Source organism: Sus scrofa, chromosome 14 (genome assembly GCF_054392235.1).
Source record: "Sus scrofa isolate SSC_HxYL_T2T_F1_AM1 chromosome 14, Sscrofa_HxYL_maternal_Yorkshire_Landrace_v2.0, whole genome shotgun sequence".
In the NCBI taxonomy this organism is placed as follows: domain Eukaryota; kingdom Metazoa; phylum Chordata; class Mammalia; order Artiodactyla; family Suidae; genus Sus; species Sus scrofa.
Window position 1 is genome coordinate 103,445,182 of NC_139396.1, and position 12,844 is coordinate 103,458,025.

General features: G+C 41.8%; 1 protein-coding gene across 7 annotated transcripts in view; it reads right to left on the reverse strand.

Annotated features, from left to right (window-relative positions):
• Positions 1–12,844, reverse strand: part of LOC106506054 (uncharacterized) — a 303,642-nt gene that overhangs the window by 118,989 nt on the left and 171,809 nt on the right. For all 7 annotated transcript variants that reach the window (XM_084997449.1, XM_084997453.1, XM_084997451.1 and 4 more), the window contains 2 exons: positions 9,966–10,087; positions 8,810–8,955 (listed from right to left, as the gene is read on the reverse strand). The gene's annotated coding sequence lies outside the window, so the exon portion shown is untranslated. The remainder of the gene's footprint in view (positions 1–8,809; positions 8,956–9,965; positions 10,088–12,844) is intronic.

A 12,844-nucleotide genomic window follows, 5' to 3' on the forward strand; every position in this document is an offset into this window, starting at 1 on the left:
AATGGCCCAAGATTATGCTCTGGTCAGACATATATAGATATATATGAATATAAACTATCTGGCACCCAATAAGACAAAATTCAACATTTCATTTCCCTTTTTTTGCTTTTTAGGGCCACACACATGGCATATGGAAGTTCCCAGGCTAGGAGTCAAATCAAAGCTACAACTGCCAGCCTGCACCACAGCCACAGCAATGCTGGATCTGAGCTGCATCTGCCAACTACACCACAGCTCATGGCAATGCCAGATCCTTAATCCATGGAGTGAGGCCAGAGATTGAACTTACATCCTCATGGATACTAGTCAGGTTCTTAACCCACTGATCCACAATGGGAACTCTAAAATTCAACATTTCTGACACCCAGTAACAAATTATCAGAGCAGCAGGAAAAGATAATTTATAATAATAAGAAAATATGATCAATCAAAACTGACCTAGAAATGACAGAGATAATATAACTAGTACACAAAGACATTAAAACAGTGGTTATTATTGCATTCCATATGTTCAAGAAACAAACAGAAAGAGCTATGGAGATTGATGATATAAAGACCAAAATCAGGATGTTCCTATTGTGGCTTAGCAGTAACAAACCCAACTGGCATCCATGAGAATGCAGGTTCAGTCCCTGGCCCCAGTCGGTGGGTTAATTATCCAGTGTTGCCACAAGCTGCAGTGTAGGTTGAAGATATGCCTTAGATCTAGGATTGCTGTGGCTGTGGTAAAGGCCAGCAGCTGCAGCTGTGATTCAACCCCTAGCATGGGAACGTCCCTATGCCATGGGTGAAGCTCTAAAAAGACAAAAAGACCAAAAAAAAAAAATCAGAATCCTAAAGATGAAAACTATAATGTCTAAGATGAAAAGAAAAGTAGATGAGGTTAATAGCAAATAAATCATTACAGAAAAAAAGATTCTAAGCTTTGAGTACAGCAGTAGAAACTATCTAAAATTAAACATGAGAAAAAAAATTAAATAAATGAAAAAAGCCTAAGTGTGGGACAAACTCAAGTAACCTAAAAGATGTGCAATTGGATTCATAATGAAATAGCAGGATATTTGAAAGAATAGTGTCTGAAACTTTTTTAAATATGATGAAAGCTGTAAACACAAAGATCCAAGAAGTTCAAGAAAGCCCAAGTAAAAAAACATGATGAAGAGTATACCAAGCCAACGATAGTATGAATTGCTTTAAATTGGTGATAAAGAGAAATTCTAAAAGCAGCCAGATGTAGAACAAAGATGCATCATGTATAGAAAGATAACAACAGATTTGTTGTCAGAACCAATGGGAGCCAAAAGATGTGAAGCAACATCTCTAAAATACTGAAAGAAAAGACTTAGCAACCTGTATTTCTATACCCAGCAAAACTAGTCTTCCAAGAGGAAGGCAAGGGGAAGACTTTTTCAGACAAGCAAGAGCTGAAAGAACTCATCATAACTAAACTTATCATATAAGATTTGGGAAAGAAAAGCATTCAAGCAGAAAGGAAAGGATACCAGAGAAATTGAGATCTACACAAAGAAATAAAGAGTGCTAGAAATGATCACTGTGTGAGTAAACATAAAAGGTATTTTCTTATTATTATTTAATCTTTTTAAAAGATTGAACCTTTAAAATGAGATTAATCACAATACAGCAAAGGGCTTATAACACATACAGAATTAAAATGTATAACAACAATAGCTTGAAGGCCTGGAGAAGAGAAAGGAAGTATATGGCTGTAAGATTCTTATCCATATATGAAGTGATAAAATATCAAATAAAGATCCATTCTGGTTAAATTGAAGATGTATACCACATATGCTAAAAGCAAGACTAAAATAACAAAACACTTAAATAAGGAGGTATAGTTAATAAGACAACGAGGAGATTAAAAGATTACCAAGGGGTGAAAGAAAATGTCAGGGTGGTGTATGTGTCTGTTATGCTGATTTGTGTTACTGCATTCATGATGTATTCATACGTCAAAACTCACCAGACTGTCAATTTAAATATATACAGCTTGTTGTATGTCAATTATATCTCTGTGAAGCTATTTTAAAAAGCTCTAGAACAATATGAAAAGGGAGTTGCAGAGCAAATGGAACAAAAGGAGAACCATCATAATACCATTATAGAACTAATAAATCATTAAAAAATGAAGTCTAGAATAAATGCAAAGGAGAAATCAAACCCTAGTATCAAGTAAAGAATTGTGAATGAGGTCTCAAGTCATATAACTCCAGGGATTTTGCAGATCTTAGTCTATGATGTGAATTGGGCTCCCTGGAGCCCTTAAGTCCATAGCCCTATGCCACCCCTCTGCTTGAGATGATCACAGCAAATGCAGAGGAAAAACACAAAATCAAAGATATAGTAGGATGATGGGAGTTCCCATTGTGCCTCAGTGGTTAACGAACCCAACTAGCATCCATGAGGATGCAGTTTCAATCCCTGGGCTCACTCAGTGGGTTAAGGATCTGGTGTTGCTGTGAGCTGTGGTGTAGTTGGCAGATGCGGCTCAGATCCCGCATTGCTGTGGCTCCGGCATAGACTGGCAGCTACAGCTCTGATTGGACCCCTGGCCTGGGAACCTCCCTATGCTGCCAGTGCAGCCCTAAAAAGACAAAAAGGCAAAAAGGCAAAAAAAAAAAAAAAAAAAAAAAAGAAGGACAAATTTGACTTTATGTTAGAATAACCGATGTTTCCATAACAGAAAGCATAATAAATGAAATAGAATTGTAAAAATAAAAAATTTTAAATCCCTACAAAGAGAAATAATGGGATTTACTGATTAAAAAGCACAGTTTCCAAGGGTCTTTGGTGGGAGGTAGGAAGATGATACTGAAGGATCAACATTCAGATATAACCTGACAATTTGTTGACCTCTAAGAACAAAGAATACTTCATGAGTCTAGGTAGAAAATAAGACATCAATAAGCAGTAATGAGACCGATTGACCTCATACTCTGGCAACAATATATAATTTCAGGAGACAATGGAAGAATATATTCAAAATTCTGACAGAAAGAAAATGTAAACTAAGATTATTATATCCAGCCAAGATGTTATTCAAGAATAAAGGCCACAGAGAGATACTTCCAACTAGGAAAGAAAAGGATTATAGCACATTTAATTCTTTGTTAAAAAGCTATTTGACTCTGAAATCTAGCTAGTAGTGGTAGAAACCCAGTGGTGGAGACTTATTATTACCTCCCAATTTTCCTCCTTCTTTGGTCATAAGAATCCTGATATTTTCCTGGGGACATTGTCATCCACCTATAAGATGACACTACCTAGTCGCTTTTGTAGCTAGTTATGGTTGTCATGAAGTTTTAGCCAATGGTGTATTATCAGAGGCAGTGAATGAAAATTTCAGGAAGTGTAATTAAAGGGAAGGAGGACATCCATCATCAGCCTTCATCCACCCTGCTGCCTAAAGGTAGGGGTGATGGGTGGAGTCCTGGCAGCCATTTTAAACCATGAGGACAAAGGTAAACCTAATGATGATAGAGAAATCAGTCAGAAGGAGCTTGACTTCCTAATAAATTTGTGAATCTGCCAAACCTTCTTTGGACTGCTGCTTCAGGTTTAATTATATGAAAAAGAAGTAAACCCATTTTGCTTAAACCACCATTATTTGTCGTTTTGTTGTTGTTATATGCAGTGGAACCAAATCGTGACTCATATATACCAGTCAACTAATAGATATATCTATGTAAAGAACTTGGGTATGGAGAAGCTATGGTTTTATACACAGAGCTAATTCAATTCTTTTCTAAGGACTTAAAAACTGATGTAATTATGCCTATAGAATGGAACAGAAATGTTGTAAAGTTTAAAATATTTTTTTTAAAAAGTAATAGAACTAACAATATCAGGCAGTGAGAGGAGGGAGGTAGGGGAAGGGTAAGAGAGCTCATCCCCTCATCTCTCTCAGCAGGAAGTCAATCAATACTGTGTAAATTTAAAAGATGTCGTTTTAAAACGACTCCCACCTCCTAATGCTTTCTATAATCCCTTAGAGGGAATCTGTTAGAAAATAATATCGCTTGTGTTGAAGAAATATTTGTCTAAATGGAGCAATTCCTTCCATTTCACTTTAGATTCTTTTTCTTCTTTTAAACTAAAATAAAATTAAATTTAATACTTCTTTTTATTAAAAAGTAGCTTGTGCAGTGTGATCCTACCTTTATATTCCTGTCTGTGTAGGCTTTTATCAAGGTATCTATTGATTTCTTGGGGGTATATTTTGGGCAATTATTTATCTTTTCCTCAGTTGTTTTCTTAATTTCTTGAATTCTTTATAATGAGCATGTATTACATTTTTTAAACATCAATGAATTGATAGTGTACTTTCTGCTGTATTCACCTAATAATTACCAAGGGTATCCCTCCAAGTCACCAATTAATAGTCTATAGCAGGAGGTATATTAATTTATACAAACATTTCTTTATAGACAAACATTCGGGATTTTTTACACATCTCACTTCACCTTCTTAGACAATAATTTTTCTGCAGCCTCACTTTCCAAAACTGGGGGCTCTGATCATAATAATATGCACATTTTAAACCTTAATAGTAAAGAGATTGTGCCCTAATGACGCTCCCACCAATTATAAGAGTGCCCATTTTCCCTGTCCAGTAGTGGATACTACCAACACTCAAATTGTGTCAATTTGGTTTAAAAACTAGTCTTTCCAATGAGATCCTACTGTAGAGCACTGGGAACTATGTCTAGTCACTTATGATGGAGCATGATAAGGTGAGAAAAAGAATGTATATGTGTGTGTGTGACTGGGTCACCTTGCTGTACAGAAGAAAATTGATGGAACACTGTAAACCAGCTATAATGGAAAAAAAATAAAAATCATTAAAAAATACTTTTAAAAAACCTCTAGTCTTTCATTGCTGTTTTAATTTTCATTTCCTTGATTCTTTGTTAGGGTAAGCCTTTTTTTTTCTGTTATTGGTTACTTGTGGCTTTTTCCTGTTCATTTATCAGGTTATTTGTCTTTTTCTTATCCACTTGTAAAAAGCTCCTTTTAGATAAAGGCTATCAATTTTTCTTAATTCATCCTATAAATTTTTTCTTCCAACGTGTATCATATATCTTTTGATTTTGTTTATGGGATCTATTTCCAGACATATATGCTCAATTTTTATGTGGCATAGATCACCTTTGCCATAACAGCGAGGTGATAATTTTTTTTTTTTTTTTTTTTTTTTTTTAGTGCTCAAAATAAATGCAGAAGCAAGGCTTCTGCCCATTGCATCACCTCCAACCCCTGCCCTCAGCCTTTGAAAGCCAAGCTCCCCCAGGACATCTTACAAAGCCCTCTGTGAGAGTCCCGTGCACTGGTCCAGCGGGGCCGTACCCTCCTTCTCAGGAGACTGTGTCCCCCATAAGCACAAATTGCTCCTAGTTGCTGTCTCATACACAGCAAGGGGCCTCCTGTCTCTGAGCTGCTCCTCTGCTGTTCCCTGTTCTTGGCCAAAGCCCAGTTTCATCCACGACTCTTTCTTTTTCTAGGGAGGTTTCCCTGATTCCCACCTTCCAGCCCATCAACCTAGAGAACTCTCTTGTGGGGTCCCATCATGCCCTGAGCCCAGCCAGTGTCCATCCACCTGCCAGCCACCATGCTGATTGGTCAGAGCTTAGGCCTTCTGTGCTTATGCGCTATTACTTATTTTTAATATCACCCCTGACCTCAGCATATGTCTACTGCCCTTATCAGAATTTACTTTAAATATCCTTTTATGGTCACAGCCCCAAGACCACCAGCTTCCCAAAGGCAGAGTTAAGTCTTACTCACTTTTGTGTCTGGTGAGATGAATGGACAAACGAACCGAGGAAAGTCCCCAGAGGTCTGTCAACATAAGAGTATCTAGAGAGGCCAGCAGAGGGCAAAGGTTGAGACAAGGGGACGCCTAGAAATTAGTGATGAGGACAGCTGTTATCTAAAAAAGACCTTCCTTTCCGAAACTTCTCAGCATCTGCACTTTCAAACATCCCGTCACAAAGTAACGAAATTAAACAAGATAAAACACACATAGACCATTGCTTCTCTTTCTAACATTGCATACATTCTCAGTTACTGTGATTTTCCAAATCACTCAAATTGATCATATCCTGGGAAGCCCGGAAGAGCAACCACCACGAGGGGATAATGTAACCGTTTTACAGAAGACAACACTGACCCTGGGAGAGGCTAAAAACATGACTTGAATCTTGAGATCTGGGAAAATAAATCATAGGCATGGTTCTGGAAATGACTCCAAAATGTATTCTTGTCCAATGCTATGCCTTCAGATTGATAAGGTACTGTATCTCAAAGGACCATCCCATCATAGCTTACCCATTTTCTGATTTGCTATTTCAAGTACCTTGGGATATGTGACGCCAGCCATCAGGCATGCTCCAGTAATCAGCAGCAAATAGTTCTGTCTCTGAACTTTCAGCAGGTTTGCCAAATGCCTCTTCATCTGGCTACCTCCATATAAATTGCTTTAAAATATTATTTTATGAATATACAGTATCCAATAACAAATAGTATCTTTTGGTGAAATTAATTTCAATTTAGCCTTAACTAATACTAAATTGCTATGGAATTACATATTACATACACATTACTACAGAAAGAAGTTCATCATGATTAATGTTATTACAGTGAACACCAAAGGAATTAATAATGATTTGCAGTTATTATAAAGTGGTACTGGGGTAGGAAAAAAGGTTAAGTCTAATTAAATTCTGGCAACCACTTTAGGGCTCTGCAGCAATGAGGATGCTGGGTTTTATGTTAATTAATTCTATATGAAAGGTAGCGGAAGTGTTTTAATATTGTTCAAAGAGCCACAATTTTACTACCACTGTGTGTTTTGGTGTGTTTTTTTGTTTGGTTGGTTTTTTTGGGGGGTTTTTTGTTGGTTTTTTTGTTTGTTTGTTTTTTTCTCAATAACCTGTCAGCACCGGTGAGGTGTTAAATTCTTGGGAATCACCAGTGTTAGGAGGCTGAGGGTTTCTTATTCTGATCTGAGAGTAGCCATGCCTGGTGGTGACACCAGTGTTTCTGAGGAGTGGCACGTGTTTGAAAATGGATGGTCTTTGGAAGTGGATCGTGGGTTTCCTAAGCAGCTTTCTGGGTTAGGTGGTAGACATGGCTCCACGCTTGCCCCTACACTCGGGTGGGGTGGGCAGCCTAGATATCCTAAAAAGATCTCCCCTTGCCCAAAACAGGACCTGGGTTACCCAGCACCTGACTGTCCACTGTTCTGAATAGCAGTCAGCGTGGTGGGCTCAGGGTTTGGTAGAATCTGAAGATTCCAATTTCGTCATGGTTCTGTGGCTCATTTCCTTTGTAACTTGGGGCAAGTCATTTAAATTCTGAGTCTGAATTTCCTCAGACTTCACAGTATTGTTTTCAGGATTAAATCAGAAAATGAATAAGAAGAGGTGGGAAACTCTGAGAGTTAAACAATTTAGTGAGGTTATTGGTGACTTTCCCCGGATGACCTTCTACCCACCACATGTCTAATTCCTACACCCAGTGTTCTGAGCGCCTCAAAGATGGGAATAGACCTTAAGAGTAAATATTGCTCCTGTGCTATGCCACACAGAAATATTTAATTCAGTATTTCAGATAGTGACACTCAGAGGGACTGTGTTTTCATTAAAGTATATTTTCAACCTCTTAACTTTTTTAATTAATCAAAGAATACAAGTTGGTATCTCTGGTTGCCTCATTCCTGTGAGCCAAGGGCATAGACGAATGCTTGGCACAGAATAAAGTTCAAATAATTTGACTTTAATTCAAATACATTTTAGTTGAAAGAAAGGGTGGATGATGGATGGATGGGTGTGGATGGATGGATGGATAAATGAATGGATGGGCATCCTGATTTCTCTTACCCAACACAGATAAACATTTGTGATACTTCAGTCAAGGTCAAATCTGAATCTAGACTGTGCTCTCAGGGGTCACTCTTCCAGTCTGTGGCCCTGCTGGGAACAGGTCAGACTTTGGCAGATCTGCCTTCAGCATCCCTACTCCTGAGCACTGTCCTGGCATCTGAATGCCTCCCCCCCTCCCCCAATACCCAGAAGCTAGTTGCCCTCCAACGTCCATTTCTAATGCCTTCCCTGGAGGTGGTCCTTGAGCACACATCCCCATTCATGATGATCATCCCCACATCTCAGCCCAGGGAAAGGAAAAGCCTAGCTCAGAGAGTCTCAAACTTAGGGGGCATGAGAATTGCCTAGAGAGCCTATTTTTTTTGGGGGGGGTTGTTGTTTTGTTTTGTTTTATTTGTCTTTTTAGGGCTGCACCTGCGGAGTGTGGAGATTCCCAGGCTAGGGGTCCAATCGGAGCTGTAGCTGCCCGCCTACACCACAGCCACAATGGAGGATCCACACCATGTCCTACAGCTCATGGCAATGCCAAATTCTTAACCCACTGACAAGGGCAGGGATCAAACCTGAATCCTCATGGACGCTAGTCAGACTCGTTTCCACTGAGCCACGATGGGAACTCCCTCCAGGGATTGTTAAAGTACAGATTGTTGGGCCCCACTCTCAGAGTTTCTGATGGGAACTTGAGAATGTGCATTTTATCAAATTCCCAGATGATGCCGTTGCTGCTGGTGCAGGGACCATATTTCGAAAAACTTAGGTGCCATCAGTCCATCAGTCCTATAGAATTTCCTGTAATTAGGAACTTGTTCCTTAAAAGAGGATTATTTTGAGTCAGGAGTTTGGAGAACACTGACATGGCACTTCCTTTCTGCAAGGATCCAAAGATGATGCCATTACCATAACCTTACCTTCCAGAGGAGGAAGCTGGTTCTCGGAATGGGAGCAGCAAAATCAAGGACATGCAATCAGATCTTCTCCTGCGACCTTGGGCTGACAGTCAGGCTGGAAAGGCAACTGGCACATGAAAACAAAGTATTTCTTCCAGGAACAGTGGCTGCAACAGTGAAATACACACTCCATGAGCCCCACAGTATCTCCTAAGGGGGGCGGGGAGCAATAAGGGTAGATTAATTAAGAGTCAAGTGTGGGAAGGACCCTGGGAAGAAAAGTCTAGCCCAGGTCACCTGACCAGCTCTGTGACCCTTGGCAAGCCAATTAACCTCTCTGGGCCTCCCAGGTCATCTTGCCCAAAACTCTCACCCTCTTCCCACCTCCGACTTCCATGCACCTGCTGGACTGCGTCCATAGCTCCGGGAGTGTCTGAGAACCAGGTGAAGTGAGCTTTCCTCAAGGCTTCATGCCTTCCACAGCACCCAGGACAGCGGAGAGGAAGGCCAGGGCTGCTACTTTGGCCTCTTTCCATCCCTCAGCCCCAGGGGCATCTAATTGATCCTCCTGCGGCCTTTGTAGGGCCAGGGAGGAAGTTACCAGAAGCCAGAAATGCAGACAACCAGTTCCTGATTAAAAGGAAACCTATTGTGTGGAAATTATTTAAAAAAAAAAAAAAAAAAAGCCACCATGGCTCCTTCAGTGCACTCCACATTTCAGAGCTGTGTCATCAGTCCTGAATCCATTCTGAGTCCATTAGCAGCCCAAGTGCTGGCACTAAGGCCCCTAGACTCCCTGGAACCTCGAGAGTGAATCTCTGGAGAGCTGACTCAGCCTTTATCCTCTCAGAGGTAGAGAAATTGGATTCCAAGCCACAGAGGATGGCAAGTCGGCATCCAGAAGGCTGTAGAAACAAAGGGCTTCTGCCAAAGAGGACATTGGCCCCAAGTTCCCCACTAGAGCAAATGTGGGACAGAGGAGAAGGAGGGAGGGACAGAGGGAGAAAGGTGGGAAGGGAACAGAGAGGAGGAAAAATTGATTTTTTGCCCACAGCAGCATGGCAGGCACTGTGCAGCCCATGTCATCAATTCCAACAACAGCAAGCTTTCAACGTAGATATTATTACCCCCATTTTACAGATGTCATCACTGAGGCACAGACTGTGGAGTGACTTACACAGATCAGTAGATTCCAGCAAGTGAGACGGCATAAATTCAGATTCAGATGCGCTGAATCTCAAAGGCCCCGCACATTTCAAAGCCCGATGTGGTGCTTCGAGGTTGGCTGCCAAGAAGGCCCTATAAAGAGAGGTAAGAGAGGGGTCTCTGGTGAGCGGCCCTGGATAGGGACTCCCACATACCCACTAAGGCTCATCAGGCCTTGAGCCCAGGAGCACATGGTCCCTGCAGAAGAACATAAACAACAGCACACTGGCCTCTGTGGCTGCTAGGGGTGGAGGACAGACATGCTGCATGTCTGTTAGTGCTCACTGCTAACCCACAGGTTACCCTAAGCTCAGGGGCACTGATGGGCCAGTCTCATCCTCAAAACAGCACAAATACAGACAGACCTCTAGCTGAAAATTCCCGGCTCTCTGGGAAGGCTCGCTGACTCTCTAGCTCACCAGGCTGACTACCACAGTCCAGGGAGCTCCAGGTACATCCTTGCAGTCTAGTCATTGGGCCCCTCTTCAACCAAATATAACAGGGTGTGAATGACCCTCCCACCTACCTGTGAGCATCATGGGGGAGGCAGGAGGATTCTCTCTTCCTCCGCCCGGCATCCTCCTCATCCCCGGGCTGATGAGCACAGGATGTAACAAAAACTAGACCACAGCTGCCCAGGAGAACTTTCTGCACCATCCCATGTGACAGCCACGAGCCATGTGAGACTGGTGGGCATTTGGAATGTAGCTGGTACAAACAAGGAGCTGACTTTTTCATTTTACTTTATTTCAACTAATGTAAATTTAAATATCTCCAGGAATAGACACTCCATACGTATATGCTGGGTAGAAAAGAGGGGGGATAAGCAAGAGAAAAAGGAGGAGAAAAAAAGAGAAGAAGACAATGAGGATGAATAAAAAAAATGCATTCAGAACAAGAAAAGGGAGGGCAGGCAGGAAGGAGGGAAGGAAGGGAAGGAGGGAGGAGGAAGAATGGGAGGAAGAAAGGGAGGAAGGGAGGGAGGAAGAAGGGGAAGAGAAAATGTGGATTGTGACTCCTATCAGACATTATCAAGCAAAGCTGCATTGGTGTCTAGTTGCCATTTGAGCACTTTGCCGCTTTGCCTTGGAGTGACTGAGAAACACAGGCCAGCCGAGCTCAAAGCTTTCTTCACCCTGGGTAAGCACAGCTCTTGGAAGAGCATAAGTTCAGGGGTCGGAAAGAACCTCAAGTTCTGATGGCCCGCTAAAGCCTCAAAACGTAGACCCGAAGACTCAAGAGTGTCAGACAGAAGGGGGCCCCGATCTCAGCTGGCCCACCCTCCTTGCTGCACAGAGAGGAACCGAACCCAGAGCCCAGGAGAGATGGAGTTGAGAGAGGTCAGGAGTCCCCATGTCAGGTGTGGGCCTGCAGGCTCTGCCCCCTCCCCGCCCCCGCCCCCTCCTCCCTCCCTCCCTCCGCCTCCATCTCCACATTAGCAATATATTTCCAGGACACTCTAATGAAGTACATCTTGAGTCTCCTTTTCACGGCTAATGAGGAGACAACAAGAATTTGACTAATACCAGTACAATTACTGGAGCAGTGAAGCGAGGGCCTCTGATTAGACGTGATAATTTGCAAGGCTGGGCTCTTCACATTAAGTTTGCAAACAGTTTAAAAATCACTTCCTCTATTTATCCAGCTAATCCCTGTTTAATGACTCCAGACCCGAGAAAAGAAAGGGGAAATGTCTCTTTAAAAATTAATAAATAAATAAATTAAAATACTAACAATCCCAACCTTATTTGCCCAGACCGGAGAGATGGCAGGAGTGTAACCGGGTTGTCATCTTTTCAGGCAGACTCAGCCAAGATTTCATAGCTCCCAAGGACACTGCGATCCCCAAACCTCAGTCCTGGCATTCCCTTCAGCCATTAACCCAGCCTGGGCTGCCCCTAACAGGACTGTTTGTTCAGTACAGAGAGAAAAGTCACCTCCCTGGTGATGGGTCTAATGGCCAGATTCAGGAATTGCTTTGGTGACCATCAGGCTCCAATACCACTGAAAGGACAGACACAGGTGAAATCTCATTGCAGCAGAGGCTTCTTTATAATCTTACCAAAGTGTGGTCATAGAACCCAGCAGCACTGTTATCACCTGGGAGCTTGGTACAAATGCAGAACTTTGGGTCCCACCCAGACCGGCAGCTTGGAATCTGCCTTTTCACAAGCTCCCGAGTGACATGTGTGTGCCCTGACATTTGACAAATACCATATGATATCACTTATATCTGGAAGCTAATAGAAGGCACAAATGAACCTTTCCACAGAAAAGGAAATCAGGGACATGGAGAATAAACCTGTGGTTGCCAAGGGGGAGGGGGAGGGAGTGGGGTCCTTGGGGAGCTTGGGGTTAATAGATACAAACTATTGCCTTTGAAATGGATTAGCCATGAGATCCTGCTGTGTAGCACTGGGAAATATGTCTGGTCACTTATGATGGAGCATGATCATGTGCGAAAATAGAATGTGTACATATATGTGTAACTGGGTCACCATGCTGTACAGCAGAAAAAAATGTATTGGGGAAATAACTATTAAAAAATAAAATAAAATAAAATATAAAATCAAAAAAAAAAAAAGGAAAGAAAAAGCACAGCTTTAGGACATATCATTTGCCTGACGGGGAGGGTGACTTGGAAACACGTGGCTTTGTTGATTTCCATACTATTGATTCTGTGGGTCTGTTCTTGTCAGAGTGCATTCCGCAGAGATTTATGGCAGGGATTATGCAAAAAGAAAAGTACGTTGGGGAAATGCTGGGTTGAACCAAGTTAAAATTGTTTGTTTACTGCATATTTTCCAGTGTCTTTATAGTAAGGTGAGCATTCTGACATCCATAAGGAAG